Consider the following 26,124-nt stretch of genomic DNA (forward strand, 5'->3'; position numbering starts at 1 on the left):
CGATAGTAGTTGGAGCACTGATGGTTACAGGCACGGAAATGGTAACTGGGGTACCATTTGTTGCAGGTGCACTAACGACCCTTTGTCCACGTCCTTCAGTTGGTTTAAAGTAAATGGTGATAGTTGACACTGTTCCACGATCTTTTACAGCCCTACTGAATTGCAAACAACCCTCATCCATCATACCCTGGATACCGGCCCTTAACTGGTCGCAACCATTCTCAGATTCGGCACAGCCCAAACAATCCTCATCACAGCCCGAGTAGATACCTCCATTCAGCAGACGGCCCTTCACAACTAGCAGAGAAGTCTGAACATCATCAACATTAACAACCAGATCTTCAGCTTCTTTCCCCTCAATATTGTTCACTCTATGCCCACCATGCTGAGGCATAGGGTTGTTTACGACGTTAGGCACTGGAGCGAAGTTGATCGCCTTGGCATCGATCAAATCTTGGACCTTGTGCTGGAGAGCCCGACACTTCTCAGTATGATGCCCTGGTGCCCCAGAGTGAAAGTCACAACGGACGTTGGCGTCGTACCCAGGAGGCAATACTGTAGGCGGAGCCATTATACGCAACTCAACCAACCCCAACCTGAGTAGTTCGGGCAGCAGTTCGGCGTACGACATGGGTAGCGAATCAAAACGTCGATCAGGCATCCTTTGTCTGGGCTGATACGGACGTTGCTGTTGTTGTTGTTGCGGTTGTTGAACTCTTTGCTGTTGTTGTTGACGAGGTTGAGGTGCCGGAATGGTCACTGCAGCAACTTGACGGTATTCACTTCTGTTCTGATCTCTGCGGTGTTGAACAACATTAGTTTCACCCTCTCTTCGACGAGGTGCCCCAGCAAACGGCTTCTTAGAAGAAGAGGAACCAGCATCTTGGATCTTCCCAGTTTTAATCAAGCTCTCAGTCCTCTCTCCACAAATGACAACATCAGAAAAACTACCGAATGGGCAGCTCCCCATCCGGTCCATAAACACACCCTGAAGAGTACCGATAAACATATCTGTCAACTCCCTCTCCAGCATAGGGGGTTGAACTCTAGAAGCCAGTTCACGCCACCTCTGGGCGTACTCCTTGAAGCTCTCTCCGGATTTCTGACATAGACTCTGTAACACCCCGATGAAATTAAGATAATTGTTTAAATTAAGTTAATATTTTATTTATTAATTTAATTGAATAATTAGAAAATTATTGGATTATTAATATTATTTTGGGATTATTGAATTATTATTATTATTGGAATAATAATATAATTTGGAAAATATATAAGTTGGAAGTTAGAAAAATCCCATTTTTTGGTAAAAAGTTATTTTTTACGTGAAAAGGGAAAAGAGGCAGAAAGGGCAAAAAGCAAAAGAACGAAGGTTGAAGGAAGGGAAAGCTTGGAGCGCAGAGACTGCCGGATTTACTCAGGTAAGGGGGGTTTATCATCGTTTGATGGGTCTTATGGGATAGCATGTAATGGGTAGTGATGAACCTCTGAATTTGACCCTGATTGAAATGATATGTGATGAAATTGTGAAATATTGATGAAACGAAATTGGATGATAATTGATGAAATTGTAGGAACTAGATGTAGTAAGGTTAGCGATTTGAGAAGTTGAATGTATCTGAGTTGTAATTGATAAAACGAACGAACGTGTATGAAAATTGGACTGTGAGAGGTTGGATCTGAAGGATCTCGTAGCAGAGAAAACCCATAGCAGACCTGGAAAACTGGATTCTGGTCATACGCGTATGGCACTAGGCGATACGCGTATGGGATGGCTTGAAAATGGGGGTTCTGGCGCTGGTACGCGCCATACGCGTGTGATACGCGTAATCCCTGGAGTGGTACGCGTATGGTGTATGCTATACGCGTATGAGTGAAAGAGATGATGTTTTGAACGTGAAAGCGTCTCTGTTGGTACGCGTATGAGGATGTGGTACGCATAGCATACGCGTATGGGCGTGGGCGATACGCGTATGGGATGGGCGAGGAAATGCGCCATACGCGTATGGGCATAGGCGATACGCGTATGGGCAGACTTGTGGTTTTCCTGAACAATGGTTGTGCAGTTTTTGGTTGTTTAGGCTGAGTGATGTACTTAGCTGAGGTATGATGTTGTAGGGATCATTTCCCGCTGTTTTGGATAGTATAGGTATTAGTAGAGTGTGTTAATACTATGTTTGAGTATGCGGCATGATATGATATGCTTTTGTGATAAAATGTGTTGATGATGTGTGATGGTATGCATGATGCTGTGAATGTATCAGTTATGTATGCATTTGTGAATAGACTGTTGTATGGCTTAGAGTGTGAGCATATGTCTATTCTTGAGTTGTTGTTGTTGTTGCATTGCTAGGTGATTGGCATGCATATTATGGCCCATTTGGGGTGGTAGCTAATTCCCATGGTGAGGAATTAGTGAGTAAATCATTTTGATTGTTGTTGATGTTTGCATGCTAGGTGATTAGCGTGCATAGCATGGCCCATTTGGGGTGGTAGCTAATTCCCATGGTGAGGAATTAGTGAGTGAGTCACTATGTCTCAAATGAGTGGGACTAGTGAGCTTGGTAGCCGTGCCGGGATTGGACGGTGAGGTTGAACTATATGTTCACAAAATAGTCGGTACCGCATGCATGGAGTCTCATTGCATAATATATGTATGGCGTGTAATATGAATGGATGTATTCCAATATTACACGTGTATCTCTGTTGGTATTGTTGTGTTGTTATTGAGTATGATGTTGAATTAATATGCTGTTCCTGAATGTGTGATTTGATTAGGGTGATGAAGTGGGTTGAGTCACTTAACATAACATGATATTTTATAATACTCATTATATTGATTGAGGAACTCACCCTTACAATTCTTTTTCAGGTAACGAGAAATGAGTTGAGTAGAAGCTAATTATTGGAGTCTAGTGTAGTCTCCGTAGTGGGTCGTGCTCTGATAGATGTAACATCGGGATGGGTTGTCTTAACTTGTTTTGAATGCTTTATTGTTGGTTGAGAACCATTTTCCATGTAATGTTTTACATGATTGATGAAATTATATCCGCTGTATTTTATGCAATCGTTTAAGTTTGAAATTAATAAAAGAGCATGACCTCTATATTGTTGACAAGTGTGGAAGATTGTGTGACACCCTTAATGGGCATAATTACTCTGATGTTATATTTTAATATTTAATTAAATTATTGGGGTATTTTAGAAGGGTGTTACATTAGTGGTATCAGAGCATAGTCGGTCGAGTCGAGTCGTAATTATTCTGTTTCCCCTGTACGGTATAGGTGTTGTGTAACCTATCAGTACTCATTGTTTTAGTTTGTTTGGGTTTTCAGAATAGAGATGGCTGGAAGAGGTAGAGATGATGCTGCAATTGCTGAGGCTCTGGGTATGCTAGCTGGAGTACTTGGAGGAAATCCGAATGTTGTAGGAATGGGAGCTGCTCGTCAACTGAGTGAGTTCCAGAAGAACAATCCTCCAATGTTCAAGGGAGCATACGATCCAGATGGTGCTCAGAAGTGGTTGAAGGAGATTGAGAGGATCTTCCGAGTGACTGAGTGCGCCGATAACCAGAAGGTCAGGTTCGGTACGCATATGCTGTCAGAGGAAGCAGATGATTGGTGGGTTGCTACCCGCACTGAGTTGGAATCTGCTGGGAATGCTGAGATCACTTGGGCTGTGTTCAGAGAGAGATTCCTGAGGAAGTATTTTCCAGAGGATGTTAGAGGGAAGAAGGAGATAGAGTTCTTGGAATTGAAGCAGGGCAATCGGTCTGTTACTGAGTATGCTGCTAAGTTCACAGAGCTGTCAAAGTATTATACTCCCTATAATGAGGCTGCTGGAGAATTTTCGAAATGTGTGAAGTTTGAGAACGGGTTGCGTCCCGAGATCAAACAGGCTATTGGATATCAGCGGATCAGGGTGTTTTCTGACTTGGTTGACTGTTGCAGGATTTTTGAACAGGATTCCAAGGCTAGAGCAGAGAGCTATCAGCAAAGGGTTGATAGAAAAGGTAAGAATCAGATTGATCGTGGGAAACCGTATGCAGCTGGCAAAGGTTTTCAGAGACAGAGTGGGATGAAGAGGCCTAGTGGGGGAGACTCTAGTGCTCCTGCTAAGTGTTACAGATGTGGTCAGGCTGGACATCGTATCCATGAGTGTACCAGTGCTGAGAAGAAGTGTTTCAAGTGTGGAAAAGGTGGTCACTTGGCTGCAGACTGCCGGTTGAAGACTGTGACTTGTTTCAACTGTGGAGAGTTGGGTCATATCAGTCCACAGTGTCCTAAGCCGAAGAAAGAGAATCAGTCAGGAGGCAAGGTCTTTGCTTTATCAGGTTCTGAGACTTCTGCAGATGATCGTTTGATCCGAGGTACGTGTTATATTAATGGCTTTCCTCTTATAGCTATTATTGACACAGGTGCTACTCATTCCTTTATATCTTTGGATTGTGCTGTGAAACTTAAGTTAGAGATATCTGAGATGCTTGGTAGTATGGTGATTGATACTCCTGCGAAGGGTTCAGTGACTACTACTTCAGTTTGTTTGAATTGTCCTTTGAGTATTTTTGGTAGAGACTTTGGGATGGACCTTGTGTGTCTTCCACTAGTACAGGTTGATGTTATTCTGGGTATGAACTGGTTGGTGTTTAACCGAGTCTATATCAACTGTTTTGATAAGACTGTGATTTTTCCTGAGATTGAGGAAGGAAAGGATTTGTTTCTATCAGCGAGGCAGGTGAATGAGGAAGTGGCAGATGGGGCAGAGTTGTTTATGCTATTAGCGACTTTGGAGGCTAAAGATAAACTGGCGATTGGTGATCTAGCCGTGGTGTGTGATTTTCCTGATGTGTTTCCAGAAGAGGTGAATGAATTGCCGCCAGAGCGTGAAGTTGAGTTCTCGATTGATTTGGTACCTGGTACTAGACCGATATCGATGGCTCCGTACCGTATGTCTGCTGTTGAGTTAGCTGAATTGAAGAGTCAGCTGGAAGATCTGTTGGATAAGAAATTTATTCGTCCGAGTGTGTCACCGTGGGGTGCACCAGTGTTGTTGGTTAAGAAGAAAGAAGGTACTATGAGGTTGTGTGTGGACTATAGGCAACTGAATAAAGTGACGATCAAGAATCGGTATCCTTTGCCGAGGATTGATGATTTGATGGATCAGTTGGTTGGTGCGAGTGTGTTCAGCAAGATAGATTTGAGATCTGGGTATCATCAGATACGTGTGAAAACTGAGGATATTCAGAAGACTGCTTTCAGAACAAGGTATGGACATTCTGTGATGCCTTTTGGTGTGACTAATGCGCCTGGTGTATTTATGGAGTATATGAATAGGATTTTCCATCCGTATCTAGACCAGTTTGTTGTGGTGTTTATTGACGATATTTTGGTGTATTCGAAATCTGAAGAAGAGCATGCTGAGCATTTGAGAGTGGTTTTAGAAGTTCTCCGAGAAAAGAAGTTATTTGCTAAACTGTCCAAATGTGAATTTTGGTTAGAAGAGGTTAGTTTTCTTGGTCATGTGATTTCAAGAGGTGGTGTTGTTGTTGATCCTTCTAAGATAGAAGCGGTATCTAAGTGGGAAGCTCCGAAGTCTGTTGCTGAGATTCGAAGTTTTCTTGGTTTGGCTGGTTATTATAGGAAGTTCATTGAGGGATTTTCTAAGTTGGCGTTGCCGTTGACGATGTTGACTAGAAAGGGGCAAGCGTTTGTTTGGGACTCAAAATGTGAAGAGGGTTTCCAAGAGTTAAAGAGAAGGTTGACTACTGCTCCTATTCTGATATTACCGAGTTCGTCGGAATCATTTGAGGTTTACTGTGATGCTTCATTGTTGGGTTTGGGTGGTGTGTTGATGCAGAACAAGCAGGTTATAGCTTATGCTTCGAGGCAACTGAGAGTTCATGAAAGGAACTATCCGACACATGATTTAGAGTTGGCAGCTGTGGTTTTTGTTCTGAAGTTGTGGAGGCATTATTTGTACGGATCAAGATTTGAGGTTTTCAGTGATCATAAAAGTTTGAAGTATTTGTTTGACCAGAAAGAGCTAAATATGAGACAGAGGAGATGGTTAGAATTTCTGAAGGATTATGATTTTGGGTTGAATTACCATCCGGGTAAAGCAAACGTAGTAGCTGATGCATTGAGTCGGAAATCATTGCATATGTCTATGTTAATGGTTAAAGAGTTGGATTTAATTGAGCAGTTTAGAGATTTGAGTTTGGTGTGTGAGAGTACTCACAATAGTGTTAAATTGGGAATGCTGAAGTTGACGAGTAATATTTTGGATGAGATCAGAGAGGGTCAGAAATCCGATATGCTTTTGGTTGATAAGTTGACTCTAGTGAATCAAGGTCAAGGTGGTGAATTCAGAGTTGATGAGAATGGTGTTTTGAAATTTGGTAATCGGGTGTGTATTCCGGATGTTACCGAACTTAAGAAGAGTATCCTGGAGGAAGGACATCGTAGTGGCTTGAGTATTCATCCTGGAGCTACGAAAATGTATCATGATTTGAAAAAGCTATTTTGGTGGCCGGGAATGAAAAGAGAAATTGCGAGTTTTGTTTATTCCTGTTTGACTTGTCAGAAGTCGAAGATTGAGCATCAGAAGCCGTCTGGGCTAATGCAACCGTTGGCTATTCCAGAGTGGAAGTGGGATAGTATCAGTATGGATTTTGTTTCGGGTTTACCGAGGACAAGTAAGAATTTTGAAGCTATTTGGGTGATTGTGGATAGATTGACGAAGTCGGCTCATTTCATTCCGATCAGAATGGATTATCCGTTAGAAAGATTAGCCGAGTTGTATATTGAGAAGATCGTGAGTTTGCATGGTATTCCGTCGAGTATTGTTTCGGACAGAGATCCTAGATTTACATCGAAGTTCTGGGAAGGTTTGCAGAAGGCTTTGGGAACTAAGCTGAGATTGAGTTCTGCATATCATCCGCAGACTGATGGTCAGACTGAGAGGACGATTCAGTCATTAGAGGATCTTTTGAGAGCTTGTGTTTTGGAAAAGGGAGGTGCTTGGGATTGTTATTTGCCTTTGATTGAGTTTACCTACAACAATAGTTTTCATTCGAGCATTGGTATGGCATCGTTTGAAGCTTTGTATGGTAGGAGATGTCGGACACCTTTATGTTGGTATGAGTCCGGTGAGAGTGCTGTGGTTGGACCTGAGATTGTTCAACAAACTACGGAAAAGATTAAGATGATTCAGGAGAAGATGAGAATTGCTCAGAGTCGTCAGAAGAGTTATCATGATAAGAGGAGGAAGTCACTTGAGTTCCAAGAGGGAGATCATGTGTTTCTTCGTGTTACTCCGATAACTGGTGTTGGTCGAGCTTTGAAGTCGAAGAAGTTGACACCTCGTTTTATTGGTCCTTATCAGATTTTGGAGAGGATAGGAGAGGTAGCCTATCGTATCGCTTTACCGCCGTCGCTTGCGAATTTGCATGAGGTTTTTCATGTGTCTCAGTTGAGGGGGTACATTCATGATCCGTCGCACGTAGTCCAAATAGATGATGTACAGGTGAGAGATAACCTGACTGTTGAAACATCACCTATGAGGATCAAGGATCGAGAGTTGAAGCAGTTGCGGGGTAAAGAGATCGCCTTGGTGAAGGTAGCTTGGGGAGGACCAGCAGGTGGCAATGTGACTTGGGAACTGGAGAGTAAGATGAAGGAGTCTTACCCAGAGTTGTTCGCTTGAGGTATGTTTTCGAGGACGAAAACTCTTTTAGTGGGGGAGAGTTGTAACACCCCGATGAAATTAAGATAATTGTTTAAATTAAGTTAATATTTTATTTATTAATTTAATTGAATAATTAGAAAATTATTGGATTATTAATATTATTTTGGGATTATTGAATTATTATTATTATTGGAATAATAATATAATTTGGAAAATATATAAGTTGGAAGTTAGAAAAATCCCATTTTTTGGTAAAAAGTTATTTTTCACGTGAAAAGGGAAAAGAGGCAGAAAGGGCAAAAAGCAAAAGAACGAAGGTTGAAGGAAGGGAAAGCTTGGAGCGCAGAGACTGCCGGATTTACTCAGGTAAGGGGGGTTTATCATCGTTTGATGGGTCTTATGGGATAGCATGTAATGGGTAGTGATGAACCTCTGAATTTGACCCTGATTGAAATGATATGTGATGAAATTGTGAAATATTGATGAAACGAAATTGGATGATAATTGATGAAATTGTAGGAACTAGATGTAGTAAGGTTAGCGATTTGAGAAGTTGAATGTATCTGAGTTGTAATTGATAAAACGAACGAACGTGTATGAAAATTGGACTGTGAGAGGTTGGATCTGAAGGATCTCGTAGCAGAGAAAACCCATAGCAGACCTGGAAAACTGGATTCTGGTCATACGCGTATGGCACTAGGCGATACGCGTATGGGATGGCTTGAAAATGGGGGTTCTGGCGCTGGTACGCGCCATACGCGTGTGATACGCGTAATCCCTGGAGTGGTACGCGTATGGTGTATGCTATACGCGTATGAGTGAAAGAGATGATGTTTTGAACGTGAAAGCGTCTCTGTTGGTACGCGTATGAGGATGTGGTACGCGTAGCATACGCGTATGGGCGTGGGCGATACGCGTATGGGATGGGCGAGGAAATGCGCCATACGTGTATGGGCATAGGCGATACGCGTATGGGCAGACTTGTGGTTTTCCTGAACAATGGTTGTGCAGTTTTTGGTTGTTTAGGCTGAGTGATGTACTTAGCTGAGGTATGATGTTGTAGGGATCATTTCCCGCTGTTTTGGATAGTATAGGTATTAGTAGAGTGTGCTAATACTATGTTTGAGTATGCGGCATGATATGATATGCTTTTGTGATAAAATGTGTTGATGATGTGTGATGGTATGCATGATGCTGTGAATGTATCAGTTATGTATGCATTTGTGAATAGACTGTTGTATGGCTTAGAGTGTGAGCATATGTCTATTCTTGAGTTGTTGTTGTTGTTGCATTGCTAGGTGATTGGCATGCATATTATGGCCCATTTGGGGTGGTAGCTAATTCCCATGGTGAGGAATTAGTGAGTAAATCATTTTGATTGTTGTTGATGTTTGCATGCTAGGTGATTAGCGTGCATAGCATGGCCCATTTGGGGTGGTAGCTAATTCCCATGGTGAGGAATTAGTGAGTGAGTCACTATGTCTCAAATGAGTGGGACTAGTGAGCTTGGTAGCCGTGCCGGGATTGGACGGTGAGGTTGAACTATATGTTCACAAAATAGTCGGTACCGCATGCATGGAGTCTCATTGCATAATATATGTATGGCGTGTAATATGAATGGATGTATTCCAATATTACACGTGTATCTCTGTTGGTATTGTTGTGTTGTTATTGAGTATGATGTTGAATTAATATGCTGTTCCTGAATGTGTGTTTTGATTAGGGTGATGAAGTGTGTTGAGTCACTTAACATAACATGATATTTTATAATACTCATTATATTGATTGAGGAACTCACCCTTACAATTCTTTTTCAGGTAACGAGAAATGAGTTGAGTAGAAGCTAATTATTGGAGTCTAGTGTAGTCTCCGTAGTGGGTCGTGCTCTGATAGATGTAACATCGGGATGGGTTGTCTTAACTTGTTTTGAATGCTTTATTGTTGGTTGAGAACCATTTTCCATGTAATGTTTTACATGATTAATGAAATTATATCCGCTGTGTTTTATGCAATCGTTTAAGTTTGAAATTAATAAAAGAGCATGACCTCTATATTGTTGACAAGTGTGGAAGATTGTGTGACACCCTTAATGGGCATAATTACTCTGATGTTATATTTTAATATTTAATTAAATTATTGGGGTATTTTAGAAGGGTGTTACAGACTCTGCAGCTGAGTCCGGCTAGGCGCCATGTCCATGTTATGTTTATATTGCCTCAAGGAGGCCTCACCCAGATCCCTCCAGCATCGGATCGAATCTCTCTTTAATTCCATGTACCAGTCCAAAGAAGCCCCAGATAGACTATCTTGGAAAAAATACATCCACATCTTTTCATCATCGGTATACGCAGAGATTTTTCGATAATAAGCCTGCACATGGGTGCGAGGGCAAGAAGTACCGTTGTATTTATCGAAGGACGGTGCTTTGAACTTGTAAGGGATTCTCAAACCTTCCACCAACCCCATATTGGTAACATCAAAACCGAGAGAATTCTGACATTCCATAGCTCTAATTTTCTCAGCAAGGGCATCAACTTTACGATCCCTCTCATCAACCCTTCCCAGAACGTCTTCGTCTTCACTTAGCAGAGTGAACATATCCTCTTGTCTGTCAACAATCGGAGCAGGATTACGGGCCGGGGCACGGACTGCTCTGGCATTAGCGGCATCTGGAGCAATAGGTTGACCGTTGATTCGAATACCCCCCAACTCATCACCTACAACATAGTTGTTGATGGGTACAGCAGCAACAACATTATTATCATTGACCGGGCCTCCCTCTGGCGGAGCATGGTTGACCGGTGGAATTGCAGCCTCTTGTCTCTGAACCATGGCTCGAAGTTCTTCTTGACCTTGTGCAACCCCTTGCATCATATTCATAAACTGGGCCATGTTAGCCTTCATCTCAGCCAACTCAGCTTGAACTTGATCCATACCTCTCTGTTGATTCAGTCTTGTTGAGTAGCGGTGCGGACGTTGATCAGCTATTCTGCCTGAACAGGAACCAAGAGTGAGAAGTCACGACCAAGAACACCTGTTATGCAAAATGATATGAGTATGGTGCTAATGATGCGTATGATGCACATGATATGTTCATTCCTCAGGCATTCAAAGAGCCTGAGTCATCCTCAAAAGATGGCAACCTGCAGCAAGAACAACATAGAAGCACAGAAACAACATACACAAGAGTGATGAGTACAAGGTGAAACCAACAACCTCATCTATATGAGTAACAGGATCATACAACAAAGTCGACAAAGAAAATCCAAACAATCGGAGTACAACAATGAATCCCATCCAACAAGCCTGGAGGTGATTCTCAACATACATATCAAAGATACCAGCTAAGACAAACGGCCTCCCGGAATGAGAGTCTTCAAGTACTGACACTGGTCTATCAACAGGTCACATTCTGAACATTCTGGCAAAAGAGTGATCTTCTCCTTCAGTTGTCGTTTAAGCTCTACCACTTCTCCTCCAAGGTGGTTCTCTGATGCCTGTCTCAAGTCTACTTCCTTCTTCAACTGGATGTCTTTATCTCTGAGTTGCTTCTCCAAGTCTCTGATCTTCTTCTGATAGCTGGCCTCAACTCTCTGCAACCTCAAGCACTCCCGGTGTTCTGCATCTAACATGCTCTCCATCTCCTCGTAGGATCTCTTCTTGCTTCTCAGTCTGCTAGCATCTTCTTCTCGCACTCCTCTGAGTTGATGAGCCAAGTTCAAACTATCAGCTTTGGCTTTGTACAACTCCATCTGGGTATCTTGCTCCTTCCCTCTCAAACGGCGATTCTCCATCAGGGCTTGCTTGTAGTGCTCCGCAGGCACACTCTCAGCAAGGATCAAAGGTGGTTGCTCCTGCAACGGCTCCATCCTATCGTAGGGTAACAACAAAGTTTCTACTCTCTCCTTGACCCAATCAGTGTAATCGGGCATAGCAACGGCAAACTTCTTCCCTAAGACAGATCCATCCTTCATACCAATAGACTTCCAAGCTCTTCCTATCTGCTCCAATCTATCCGGGTCACTCTGCTTCTCAAAATACACACTTTCTGCTACCTCAGCCTCAAGTGGTCTTCCCTTCATCACAAACCCCAACTGGCGGAGAGAAAGAACCGGGTTGTAATTGATGCAACCCCTAGTCCCTATGAGTGGCACATTACGGAATCCTCCACAATTGGGTCTTTGGCTCAGTGGGTGAGGGGGTTGATCCCCCCATGACCCCAAGGTCAAGGGTTTAACCCCCAGCGTGTGCATTCTGTACATTTTATTTTTAACTTCTATCGTTTTATTTATTTATTTTCTACATTTATTATCATTTTGATATTTTTTTAACCCTTTCAATTTTATTATTTTGCAAATATGTTAAACATAAACTCCCATTATTTTTGTCCTTAGAACTTATTGGTGACTTGTTTTATTTAATTTGGTTATTCTTTGAGAGACTTATGAAGTCTTGAACTTAAGGACTAATGAAATATATTTAAGTCATGACAGGTTTGGATTAGGGTTGATTAAAACCTTCCATACTTCAAACCTATCATTGGATAATCATGTATTCATCCATAGTAATTTGAATCATAGATAGATTGACCCTACTTCAAATAACATGGTCATTTGACTTGTGGATGAGGTCTTATCTTATTAACTTGGTTTCATCTGATACATTGTTGTTCATTTGGTTTGTACGAACCCACTAACACCTTACACTCTTTTGTTTATAAAATAACCATTACTAGCTTGTTAATATTATGATTTATCCATATAACTTGTTAACTTAATAAATCATTAATCTTTCAACTTTGGGTTGTATAGTCTTCCTTTTGTCAATCTATTGATAGATGGACTCGAGGTTGAATAAATTTCTTTGTTACAAATCTATGGAAAGGTGATCCATTGATTATTTTCCATTCTTTGTATCAATGATAAGTTATCCATTGATGCGCCATATTTTGAATCTTTTGACCTAAGGATAGATAACCCTCTAGTATTGATCCACTTGTTCATAACTTTGCTAACTTTCGATTACTACTAACCTTTTGTTATTATTATTATCATTGTTATTATTCATTGTTATTTATTTTTATGTCATTGACACTCAAGTACTCATTATCATCATCATTGTATAAACATCACCATGCATGTTTATTTACTTATATTTACCTTATTATCATCACATTTAAAAACAACAAAAACATGATAAAATTATAAGACAAAAAACAATCAACTTCACTTAATGACTTGGACTTAGAGAATCCCATCTAGGAACTTTTCTTTGAGGCATTTCCTTTACTCTTTTGTGATACTTTGTAAACATTTGGGTTTCATTTGTACTGACTTACCTGTTGTAAGAATGGCATCATGGAACCACCTTAGGGGGATATGTTTGTAAGACCATTATCCTTTGCTTAGCATATGTCACTTTTTGCACACACAATGTTTTATCTTGGGCTACCTTACAATGATCTCATTTATCTTTCTTGTTGATTACTTTGTATTCATGTTGCATAATCCAAATTTCTCAATCAAATAAACAAATCATTGATCCAACGTCAAGTGACTTTTTCATAATCAAACTTAAAACACTTACTAATTATGATTAGCATTGTGCGCCACGAGCCTTAAGTGGTGGAGAATGAGTGAGAATGGAGCATTCCTACCCTCACTCTGATTATTTTGGACGCAAGACGTTTGGCTTGTTGTCTAGAATATTCACCTTCACCCCTAGATTTTAGTGCAATCAAATCACAAACTATTTTTATAAACCCTTGTTTAAGGTAATATCAGTACAACCCATCAAATCTAATTTTCGTGCCTTAGAGCATCAACCCGAAAACCCTTTTCTCAAAGGTAAAATCAACCAACACATAAACATTTTTACTCTGAACTACAAAGCTCTGATTCCTCATCTCGGATGAATGATACGTAAGCACAAGGGCCACAATCCTTGGCGAGCACCATGATAAAAAAACCAAAAATCTCTCTCTTTCACACACATTCTTTTGAAAAATAAACAATAACGAGATAAATCCCCGCGTACGTAAAAAAAACCTAATGGTTCCCATGAAGTATCATGTGTCATACCTCAAATTTGTCCCACATAATTATATCACACTCATTGACATTCATATAACCGTTTCATTCAGTCATATCTCTTTTTCATCTGCATCATTATCATTTGCGCATAGGTACTAGATAAATTGTTTAAAGGTGATTATTAGCATCATTTTCTTTACTCGTATTTCACTGCACCATTGTCATGTATAATTTTATTGGCATGCATCTTATTTTGAAATACACCTGCATCATCCATTTCATCAAGTATCGTTGACCAAAGTCAAAATTCTTATTTCTAAAATTTCTCATGATTTAGTTCTATTTCTTGTATTAATGATATTTTTATTTTATTTGATTGTCAAAAGAAAGAAAAAAAAGTAAAAAGGAAAATGAATTGAAATAGGTCAAAATTTCATTCTATTTGCATTTTCAATTTTTCTTTAATAGATAGTTCATTCTAAAAAAAAAGGAGTTTCCACATCATTTAGATGGTTTTTATTATTCTTATTATAGTTGTCACTTTATTTCAATAATAAATCTCTTTTTTTCTTTAGAATAGTCATTTTTATAGTGTTATAATAACATCTTATAATCATTTTAACATTAGCACTTTCTCTTTCATTTAAACAATTTTCTTTGCTAAAAATAAATCTCTCTCTCTCTATATATATAGTACTCATTAGTTTTTTTTATATATATTATTTTCTCAGAAAAAAGACAAAACTAGTTTCTTAATAAAATGAATCATTCTATTCATATAGATCAATTTTTAGTCCTAAAAATGAACATGCTCAGACCATTAAATTTTCTCAATAAATTGTTGTTATACATAAGTAATTTTTTTTCAATAAAAAAATTGAAATAAATTCATGTAAATCAACCTGCAGTAACAACAAATTACATAAGTAAGATTATGCTTAGGTCATTTACATCAGTTGAAATTCACATCAGTAAAGAAGAAATTACAATTCAGAAAAAGGACAAAAATCATAGAATATCTACAACATCTCCTCAACGATTTTCTTGACATCCTCCTCAATCCCACTCACTTGCACAAAATCAAGGATCTTTCTAACAAATTGATTGCATTCTTATCCAAAATTTCCAGTTGAGTTCTCTTCCCTCATTGCTCTATAAATAAGAGTTCACTCCATCACTGAAAAGGGGAAGAAAATTGGTAGTGTTACTCTACTGAAATTTACTCAAAGCCTTACCAAAAGCTCATAATATTCAAACTATTCAGAGTTTCTCACTGAAATTCTGAAATAGTTGAGTTGAACCTTAACACGGATAGTAGTCGACGCGTTAAAACAACCGCATAGTAGAGAAAGGAGATATCAGAAGAAAAAAAAGCTGAAGAAAAACGAAGAGGAGACAACGATAAGAACCGAAAAGAACACTTACTTGAGGTAAGCATGGCCGCTGAAGTCTCGCCAGAAGTGTAAATTTGGCGAGCCCCTTTTACCCTTCTATTTTAGATTTTTTCAAACGCTAAGGCTCCATATTTCTGTTGATTGGCATGATTAATTTGATGTTAATGAATATTCTTTTGCTAAATCATATTAGATTTTATGCTAGGATTTTCAATTTGTTCAGATCTGTTAGCAATTTTGAATGTCGGTAAAAAATCAATTTTTGTTTCAGATCTGCGATGATTGTTTGCATCAATAGGTTGTTGGTTTGGATTGGTTTGACAGAAATACGGGTCTCTGTTGAAGAACACCAATCGGTGTTCATCAGTTCTTTTTTTTTTCCTATAAAGAAATGGGAAAAGCACTGTTTGATATATTTTTCATGTCGGTTGGTGTTTGTTTTCATATGTATGGCTCAAAATCGAAAAAACAGAGTGAAAGAAGGTTTTGGAAAGAAGAACAGAGGGAGAGATTCATGAGAGAGAGTAGTTCGTTTGGAATATTAGAGAGAGAGAGAGAGTGTGTGTTTCTCAATTTTGTTTTCTTGCGGTTATAACTATTGCCATTTTGGTTTCTTTTCATATTTCGTTTTAATATATTTATTGCTGTATATTTATTACTATGTTGATATGATCAAAATATCTCTTTGTTGATTGGAAACATGTTCTTCTAGGAAACACAAAGTCCAAATTTTATCTTATTGCATTTATGAGATTGAATTCAGATGTTTCCCCGACATTATTACCCTCTACATACGTGTACTATTATTTTTAACACAATTTTAATATTATTTTTATTTACTATTATTGAAACATTGAAATTAAATGATTAAGTAGATATTTATTGGTTTCGATAAATACAATTATCATTATTCTTAAAATGTTTTTTTGTTTGTTATTATATACTATTTTTTATTGATGATAATTGATTTAGATATTTATTGCAAAAAAGAAAATTAAATAAATAAGTATATAATAATATTGAAGGGGTACATGAATAAATAATTATGAATTATTCTAAAAAAAGGAATTTAACCTTGGGTTGATACCAAGTATTTCTATCTAAATCCGATTAACCGTGCAAATTGAAATCATTTTTCAAGCCTAATTTAGTTCAATTTGCGATGAACTTTAAAAAAAAATCCAATCTTCAATTTTGTTTCTATTTATCTTATTGTGTTATTTATGTTATCTGTGATTGTTTCTCTAATATTGTGGGGTGATCTATGAAGCTTGATGCATGTTGTGAGATAAGCTTCACACCCGAGCTTTAGGAAAAACTTAGAACCTGGAGTTGTGTAGTATTGAACCGAGGGGTCTACACCTTGTTGGAACAATACAAAGATTACACCTAGACTAGATCTGTTTGGAATTTCAATCACAATAAGGCTAGCCCACTATTGCAAGGAAACTTTGAACATGGTCCGTGACTCTAGGAACCTCGCCTTAACCCAAGTCCGTTTTAACGGTTGGCGATTGTGTAGTATTGAACCGAGGGGTCTACACCCTGTTTGAATAATACAAAGATCCCACTTAGATTAGATCGATTCAAAACTTTCATCATGATGTGGCCAACCTACTGTTGCGAGGAAGTTTTGAACATGATCTGTGACTCTGAGCTCTTTCCTTGAAAACGCAACCTTAGAGCCTACCCTTGGGATTTTTAGTAATCAGAGAAACCTATACTTCCTCCTGTTACCCTAACTTACACGACATACATGTAATCATGAGTATTACATTGTATTCCCTTGCATAAAAAAACATGGCAAAATTTCATGCATTCGCATATCATCATCATGGACTGCATATTATTTTGATAAACCAGAAAACTCAAGAAACTTACACCATATTCTACCTTTTGTCCAGTAAACGCTGACTACTCGACACAAGTACGAGACGTGCCACAACTACAGTATGACACTCGAATAAATTGAAGCAAATCAGGTTACAATGAGAACAGACATCGGCTCTATGCAGGAGAAGATGGATTGTTTGCTTGAGACTATGTTACTCTTAGCCCAAAAGGAAAAAGATGCTTAAACAAATGTCGAAGCCAGAAGAGTTGTTGCTCAGTTTGGTTCATCGTCGCTTAGTATCCTTGGAGTAACTAACCTCAATGGTAGTCTTTCTCATCCTAAAGGATGCCATATCCCTATTCCTATTCCAGTGGTCAATGTAGACCCCCCTGAACATTCTGCCACATCTGCTCGAGATGGATCTATGATTGATGATGAAGATCAATATGATGCTTTTTTCATGCCTCAACCCACAAAACCTATTGTTGGAAGTCTCCTAGACCCAGCTGTTGAGAGACTCCATGCTTTGGAGGAGAAATTCAAGTCCTTAGAGGTTCACACTACTCTCGGCTTGGATGTTGTTGAAATGTTCCTGGTGCCAGGTCTGGTGATTTCACAAAAATTCAAAGTTCCAGATTTTGACAAGTACAAAGGGATTAGTTTCCCTAGAAATCACCTTAGAGTTTACTGTCGCAAGATGGTGGCCCACATTAGTAATGATCAAATCTTGATTCATTATTTCCAAGATTGCCTCAGTGGGGCATCCTTGGAATGGTACATGCAGCTAGAGAGAGGACAAGTCCAATCATGGAGACATCTCGCTGAATCTTTTCTTAGGCATTATTAATACAACACTGGCCTGGCGCTCAATCGCACCCAGCTGCAAAACATGACTCAACGTAACAACGAGTCATTCAAGGAATATGCCCAACGGTGGAGAGAACTTGTAGCTCGTGTCCAACCTCCTCTCCTTGACAAAGAACTATTCAATATGTTTATGGGAACTCTTCATGCCCAATATATGGAGAGAATGATAGGGTCCAGTTTCCCAACTTTCTCCGAGGTTGTTTGTGTTGGGGAACAGATTGAGAGCCAAGTGAAGAAAGGAAAGTTGCCATGCGCTGCAATGCTTCAAGTGGAGTGAAGAAATCATATCCTAACCACCCGAAGAAGCTATAAGGTCATGCCAATGCCATAATAGGAGGAGGGGGAAATATAACACATCCATATGTTCTCGTGCCTTACCATCAGGCTGCCGCCGTCATGCCCGCACCATATCAACCACCATATCAACAAAAAACACTAAAATCAACAGCAACGTGTTCCATAACAATGCCAACCTAACCAGCAGAGAGTAAGGAGGCTAGAAAGACATTTTGATCCTTTGCCAGTATCATATAGCCAGATCCTTCCTTACCTTCTAAAAGGTGGATCGATTACATTGAAAGAGTTGACGCCTGCAATTCGTCCCTATCCACCAGGCTATGATGCTAATGCTCATTGTGAGTATCATATGGGTGCCCCAGGGTACACAGTGGAGAATTGTAAGGCTTTGAAACACAAAGTTCAAGACCTGATTGATAGTAAGGAAATTTCTTTCACGCCAGTTAGCCCAAATGTTGCGACAAATCCCATGCCGGCGCATGCGGAGTAGTAAGTGAATTTCGTTAAAGGGATTGCCGAAGATAAACTCCATACTGGCCTGGACAAGCAGAGCAATCCCTAACGAAGCTAGTCCGACAGTAAATCAAGAAAGGAAAGCTCAATTCCTCAATGAAGGCAATCATTATGCCATTTTACCATTTCATATTCTTGTAATTTGTTCTTGTTTGTCTAAGTACTATTTGCTTTAAGCATTGTTATTTGTATTTGGTCTTATTAATGAAATGATTATGCATATTTTAAATCAATATTTTCGTATTCACTCATTTATTGCAAAGCACAAACACATACTTTTCCACTTCACTTTCTTTATCATACTATTGTTAGTAAATATTGGAAGGAGGATAACGGAAATAAAATACTCATAATTGTTGACTGTATGCTTTCGGATAAAACCCTGCTGATGATGTACATGCATTGTTTCAAATCCCCAAACACTGGAGAGATAAGGAATTAATCCCTAGTCAACCACTTCGAGCCTAGAAGTAGGTGTTTCTTTTGGATATACAAACCATTACGCTTAACCTGGGGCACAGTAGTGTTCAGTTTATATGACTACACATTCGAATTACAAGATGAGATATCCCATATGTGGATCAACTACATGCCATTCTTCTCACACATCTTGATCTATCGAAGGAACCTTGAAAAATCCAAAAGTTATGTCGGTTGTTCTTCAATGACCATTGACTTGGCAGTCACAACCCTTCAAAAATTAAATCAAAGAAAAACCCGCTAAGTCGATACCCGAAAAAGTAGACTTAGGCAAAAATTAGGGCAATCCCGATGGACTTAAAGCTTCAAAAAGCAGTCCAGGAAAAATTTAGGGATCAAGACAAAAAATCAAAAGAGGTCACGAAAACCCTCAACAAAACCAAACAAGATTCAGTGACCACCATACTAAAATTAAAGGGTCACCGAAATCCGAAAAGCAAAATAAGGTGACTGTCATTTCAAGAAAATCTTGAATCCTCATCTTTACACCATCAGACTCTTTTCCGAATGTGTGTATTGAATCAATTGAACGTAGGACTGGAGATCATCACGAAGAAGGGGTGGGTTAAAACAAATTTGAGCTTATATCCTTTGTTTCACAAACCATGAACCAAGCCACGTTACAACCCTCAAAAGACCTAATTGAAGTAGGGTTTATTCTGAAAGCATACTACAGCAAGGTTGCATAAACTGACTCCTAGAGATTTGCTAATCTTTTATTCTCGCTGTATCATTCACACACTAGCTAAATCAACACCGCATTTGGACTCATGGTCCACTCGTCACACACTACTACATCATTCCAATAAATGATTTTTCAAAACTTGCATAAACATCACATTAAAATTACCATTTTTTGAATGAACAATTTTAACTGCAAGTCAGTACTTGACATCAGGGAAATTCCAACAAGGGGCAGTCAGAGAAGTACGTAATTGTTATGCTGACACAAATCAAAACCACCTCATAATCCTATGGATCAAAGGCATGGCATCTTTTAATTGGGTTGACCTAAGAATCAGTCAGTATAAGACAAATCTCCAAGTATCGGTTGATCAAGGAGGAAAATCACTTCAATACTCAGTTTGTTTGAGGCAAGTCCCTCAAAGGATCAATCAGGGGCAAGTAATCCCAAAAGTACAGCGAAAACCAACTCTCAAAGATCGGCCGATTGAAGAGAACCATTTCAAGAACTGGCTAATCAGGGGCAGACCATTGCAAGATTTAGACATTAGGAAAAACAAACTCAGACTATGTCATGGGATAATCACTCCTGAAGGTTTCCTTTGAGGAGAATTCCTTTAAATACCATACAGAATGGTGCAAGGCAAGTTGTAAGGGGGCAAGTTCCCTCCATATCTTCAAATTGGTCAAGCAAGCTGTGTCAGACACTAGTAATTGTTTGAATTCACAATAAAGTGTTGAAAGTTCACGCTAGTGCAACATTATATATTGACAAGAATCCTTAGGGCATATCAAAAGCATAATTATTACGTGTTGATCACATCGCTATACTCATTTACAGGCCGTCTGGGCCCATCAGAAAAGAAGTCGAGATCTTCTCAAGGACAAAATACACAACTTATCAGTAAGGAATCAAACTTGGGGCACCAATAGTATACACCTACGTTGTCTGATCACCACTTCATTAACTATCGAGTGTCGGGAAGTCAAATCTTCACCAACCAATAGTCCAATACATGTTGGTAATTACCTGAAAACCAAATTCCACCTTGCTGGCATCCTCATAAAGCCAAATCCAATCAACATTGGTATCCAGAAAAGATATCACCTTCAAAGAAAGAAGACCAATCCCCAACATCCAATCACTTTTTTGCATTCATACATGCATCACATGCATCACTTCATGCATAACGTTTCAAAAAATAAAAATATGTCATGCATCATTGCATACATATCATTCATGCTAAGATGACACATTATGCAAAGTTATGTCAATCATTTGAATTCCTACATGAACCTAAAAAAGGGTATCCCAAAAAGTTGCATCCTTGCATCAATGTATGCACAGTACTTCCACTATGGTGGAATATCGTACAAAAATAAAATGCACATAACAGAAATCAAGATCCAGGGTTAGTCATAAGTATCCAGGTCAATCCTCAGTTACGTCCTTGTTATTTTCTTCGAGCGAGTTCCTACCCTGTGTCGTTTTCTCATTGGGTGTTCCCCATTGAGTTACATTCTTTAACCTTTTGTTGATGAGATGTTATCCTAAGTTAAGTCAATGATATTTCTTGGAATAATTTCCTACCTTGCTTGTTTCTCATTGAGCGTTCCTTAGAGAGTTTTTTCCTTTAACCTTTTGATGGAAATTATATCTTTCTGAGAATATTTTTCTACAACCTTTTGTTGTTGATACCCCCAAGAAAGTCTTACCCATTGATGTTCCAATACTACCCAATAAGTTTTTTCTATTGACCTTTTGTTGACAGTCTTATTCCCTAGAAAGTTTATTCTATTGACCTTTTGTTAATAGCTTTATTACCAAACAAGTGTGTTCTATTGAACTTTTGTCGGTAGTCTTATTTTCCAACAGGTTTTCTTAGTATCATCCTTTTTATGGGAGTCTCTTAATCAATAATATTAATCATCCCCCTTTTAGTGATGGTCGTCATCCTTTTGGTGATGGTAATCTCTGAAATTATTGTGGGTTATTGTCATCCTTTTGGTGGTAACAAGTTTTGTTGTTTGATCTTACCGTCATCCTTTTGGTGATGGAGATATTTGTCATTATGGTTTAACCATCATCCATTTGTTGATGGTGATCTTTGTTGTTGTGTCTAATCATCATCCTTTTGGTGATGGCGTCCAGTTTGATCTAAACGTCATCCTTTTGGTGATAGCGATTGTTGAGTTTGGTTTAAACTATCATCCTTTTGGTGATTGTGACGTTTGGCAAGTTCAATCTTACCGTCACCCTTTTGGTGTTGGTGATCTTTACGGTTATGATCTTACGATTGTCCTTTTGTCAATGGAGATCTTTGCAAGATATGGTCTTACTATCATCCTTTTGGTGGTAACAAGCTTTGTGGTTGATCTTACTATTATCCTTTTGGTGATAGCAAGCTTCGTTGTTGATATTATTGTCATCCTTTTGGTGTCAGTGATCTTTGCGGTTATGATCTTACCATTGTTCTTTTGTCAATGGTGATCTTTGCGAGTTATGGTCTTACTCTCATCCTTTTGGTGATGACAAGCTTTGTGGTTGATCTTACTATCATCCTTTTGGTGGTAACAAGTTATTGATCTTACCTTCATCCTTTAGGTGCGGAGATCATTAAAGTTGAGTGCTTACTGTCATCCTTTTGGTGGTAACAAGCTTTATTATTTGATCTTATAATCATCCTTTTGATATCAGCGATCATTAAATTCATTGTGAATTAATCATCATCCTTTGGGTGATGTTCATCATCCTTTTGGTGATGGAAAATCTTTGTCAGTTGTGATCTTACCGTCATCCTTTTGGTGTCAGCAATCTTTGAAGTTTTGGACTAACTATCATCCTTTTGGTGATGGCGATCTCTAAAATTGTTATGGCTTACTATCATCCTTTTGGTGATGGCAAGTTTCATTATTGATATTACCTTCATCCTCTTAGTGACGGTGATCATTGAAGTTGATAAGTTAACTATCCCTTTTGGTGATAGTCTTACTGTTATCCTTTCGGTGATGGAAAGCTTTATTAGGATAACCATCATCCTTTTGGTGATGGTCATCATCCTTTTGGTTATGGAAAACTTTGAGTTTGTTGGTCTAACTATCATCCGTTGGTGATGATAATTTTGGTTAATATGATGACCATCATCCTTTTGGTGATAACAAGTTTTGTTGATGATCTTACCACCACCATTTTGGTGATGGCGATCCTTGTCATTGTTATTGTAACCATCATCCTTTTGGTGATGGGAGATCGTTGAAGTTTGATTTAACCATCATCCTTTTTGTGACGAAGATATTTGAAATCGTTGTGAATTACTATCATCCTATTGGTGATAGCAATTTTTATTAATTCTATCGTCATCCTTTTGGTGCCGGAAACCTTTGCAGTTTTGGTCTCACCATCGTCCTTATGTCAGTAGAGACCTTTGCAAAATATTAAATGTCCACTTGAGGGTTGACTTTGATTTGATATCCTACCCCCAATAGCTTGGTGCTCTTAAAACTCATTACATTTACTTTCTCTTTAGAAAAAATTGGGGTTTTTTCGTATCTAATTGACTTCTACCTTGAAAGTATGAACATTGAAGCAATTTATCTTATTAGGTTTAAGGCAATTAGATAGGGGCAATCGTCATACCCCAATTTTTTCCCACACAACTATATCACACTCATTGACATTTATATAACCGTTTCATTCAGTCATATCTCTTTTTCATCTGCATCATTATCATTTACGCATAGGAACTAGATAAATTGTAAAAAGGTGATTATTAACATCATTTTCTTTACTCGTATTTCATCTGCACCATTGTCATGCATAATTTTATTGGCATGCATCTTGTTTTGAAATACAACTACATCAGCAAAGTCGGAATTCTTATTTCTAAATTTTCTCATGATTTAGTTCTATTTCTTGTATTAATGATATTTTTATTTTCTTTGATTGTCAAAAGAAAGAAAATAAATAAAAAGGAAAGTGAATTGAAATAGGTCAAAATTTCATTATATTTGCATTTTCAATTTTTCTTTAATAGATAGTTCATTCTAAAAAAAGGAGTTTCCTCATCATTTAGATGGCTTTTATTATTATTATTATTATAGTTGTCACTTTATTTCAATAATAAATCTCTTTCTTTCTTTAGAATAGTCATTTTTATAGTGTTATAATAACATCTTATAATCATTTTAACATTAGCACTTTCTCTTTCATTTAAACAATTTTCTTTGCTAAAAATAAATAAATATATATATATATATATATATATATATATATATATATATATATATATATATATATATATATATATATTACTCATTAATTTTTTTTATATATATTATTTTCTCGGCAATGAACATGCTCAGACCATCAAATGAATTATTCTATTATTTTCTTAATAAAATGAATTATTCTATTCATATAGATCAATATTTAGTCCTAAAAATGAACATGCTCAAACCATTAAATTTTCTCAATAAATTGTTGTTATACTTCAGTAAAAAAATTGAAATGAATTCATGTAAATCAACCTGCAGGAACAACAAATTACATCAGTAAGATTATGCTTAGGTCATTTATATCAATTGAAATTCACATCAGTGAAGAAGAAATTATAATCCAGAAAAAGGACAAAAATCATAGAATATCTACAAGATCTACTCAAATTGATTGAATTCTTATCCAAAATTTCCAGTTGGATTCTCTTCCCTCATTGCTCTATAAATAAGAGCTTACTCCATCACTGAAAAGGGGAAGAAAATTGGTAGTGTTGCTCTACTGAAATTTACTCAAAACCTTACCAAAAGCTCATAATATTCAAACTATTCAAAGTTTTTCAATGAAACTCTGAAATAGTTGAGCTGAACCTTAACACGGATAGTATTCGACGCGTTAAAACAACCACACAGTAGAGAAAGGAGAGATCAGAAGAAAAAAAGCTGAAGAAAATAGGAGACAACAGACAGAACCAAAAAGAACACTTACTTGAGGTAAACATGGCCGCCGAAGTCTCTCCAGAAGTATAAATCTGGCGAGCCCCTTTTACCCTCCGATTTTAGATTTTTCAAACGCTAAGGCTCCATATTTCTGTTGATTGGCATGATTAATTTGATGTTGATGAATATCCTTTGTTAAATCATATTAGATTTTGTGCTAGGATTTTCAATTTGTTCAGATCTGTTAGCGATTTTGAATGTGGGTAAAAAATCAATTTTTGTTTCAGAACTACGATGATTGTTTGCATCAATAGATTGTTGATTTGGATTGGTTTGACAGAAATACGGGTCTCTATTGAAGAACATCAATCGGTGTTCATCAGTTCTTTTTTTTCCTATAAAGAAATGGGAAACGCATTGTTTGATAGTTTTTTCATGTCGGTTGGTGTTTATTTTCATATGTATGATTCAAAATCGAAAAAACAAAGTGAAAGAAGGTTTTGGAAAGAAGAACAGAGGGAGAGATTCATGAGAGAGAGTAGTTTGTTTGGAATATTAGAGAGAGAGTGTGTTTCTCAATTTTGTTTTCTTGCAGTTATAGCTAGGGGTGTTCAAAATCAAACCAACCCAATAGAAAATCGCAAACCAAACCAAACCAAACCGAAACCGTAAAAAATCGCATTTGGTTCGGATTCGTTTGGGTCATTTTTTAATAAAACCGCACGGTTTGGTTTGGTTTGCGGTTTGTATTTGCAAACCGAACTAAACCAAACCAAACCGCATTATGTTACAACCCAAAGTTCACTTATCCCACATCCAACCCAAACCTCAAACCTAGTATGTCTTAACCTTACAATTACAAACGATTTTCTCTTAATCACACTTAGGGTTTCAATTTCAACCTTCTTAAATCTATCATAGTAGTATCACACATTCTTCTCATCTTCTTTTCCATGTAGGTCTCGTCTATTCTACTCTAATAAGTCATCTATTATGTTCTTTCTTTTTTATCTTTTATGTTACTATTTTCTCTTCCAATTACGTTTTTATTGCACTTTTCTTCTCAATCTTGTATCTCTTATGTTCTTTTTTTCATCTTCTCTAATCTCTCATCTCATATGTTTTTTTTATGTTTTATTATAATGTCTTTGATATTATTTTATGCTACTATTTATATTTGTCTTTTATTCCACTTTTGTCTAATCTGGTTTTTTGTATATTGAATGAAACGTTTTTGTCTAAATACACTACGCCAAAAACTGGAATAGACAGTGCCCCTTAGAGGGCGCTTTATTACAAAAGCGCACTCTAAAGTGAAGAGAAAAAATAAGGAGCATACTATAGAGGGCGCTTTTGTAACAAAGCGCACTCTAAAGTGAAGCGAAAAAATAATGAGGAAATGGAG

The 26,124-nt window shown here is 37.9% G+C and overlaps 2 long non-coding RNA genes across 2 annotated transcripts; one reads left to right on the plus strand and one right to left on the minus strand.

The window, feature by feature from the left end:
• Nucleotides 1–14,626: 14,626 nt before the first annotated feature.
• Nucleotides 14,627–15,784, minus strand: LOC127086190 (uncharacterized). The gene is made up of 2 exons (XR_007789422.1): nucleotides 15,144–15,784; nucleotides 14,627–14,895 (listed from the first exon to the last, which is right to left on the minus strand). It is a non-coding gene; the product is annotated as an uncharacterized LOC127086190 (long non-coding RNA).
• LOC127086191 (uncharacterized) lies at nucleotides 14,889–18,856 on the plus strand. Its single transcript, XR_007789423.1, has 2 exons — nucleotides 14,889–15,148; nucleotides 17,017–18,856. It is a non-coding gene; the product is annotated as an uncharacterized LOC127086191 (long non-coding RNA).
• The last annotated feature ends 7,268 nt before the right edge of the window (nucleotides 18,857–26,124 follow it).

Source organism: Lathyrus oleraceus, chromosome 5 (genome assembly GCF_024323335.1).
Source record: "Lathyrus oleraceus cultivar Zhongwan6 chromosome 5, CAAS_Psat_ZW6_1.0, whole genome shotgun sequence".
Classification (NCBI taxonomy): domain Eukaryota; kingdom Viridiplantae; phylum Streptophyta; class Magnoliopsida; order Fabales; family Fabaceae; genus Lathyrus; species Lathyrus oleraceus.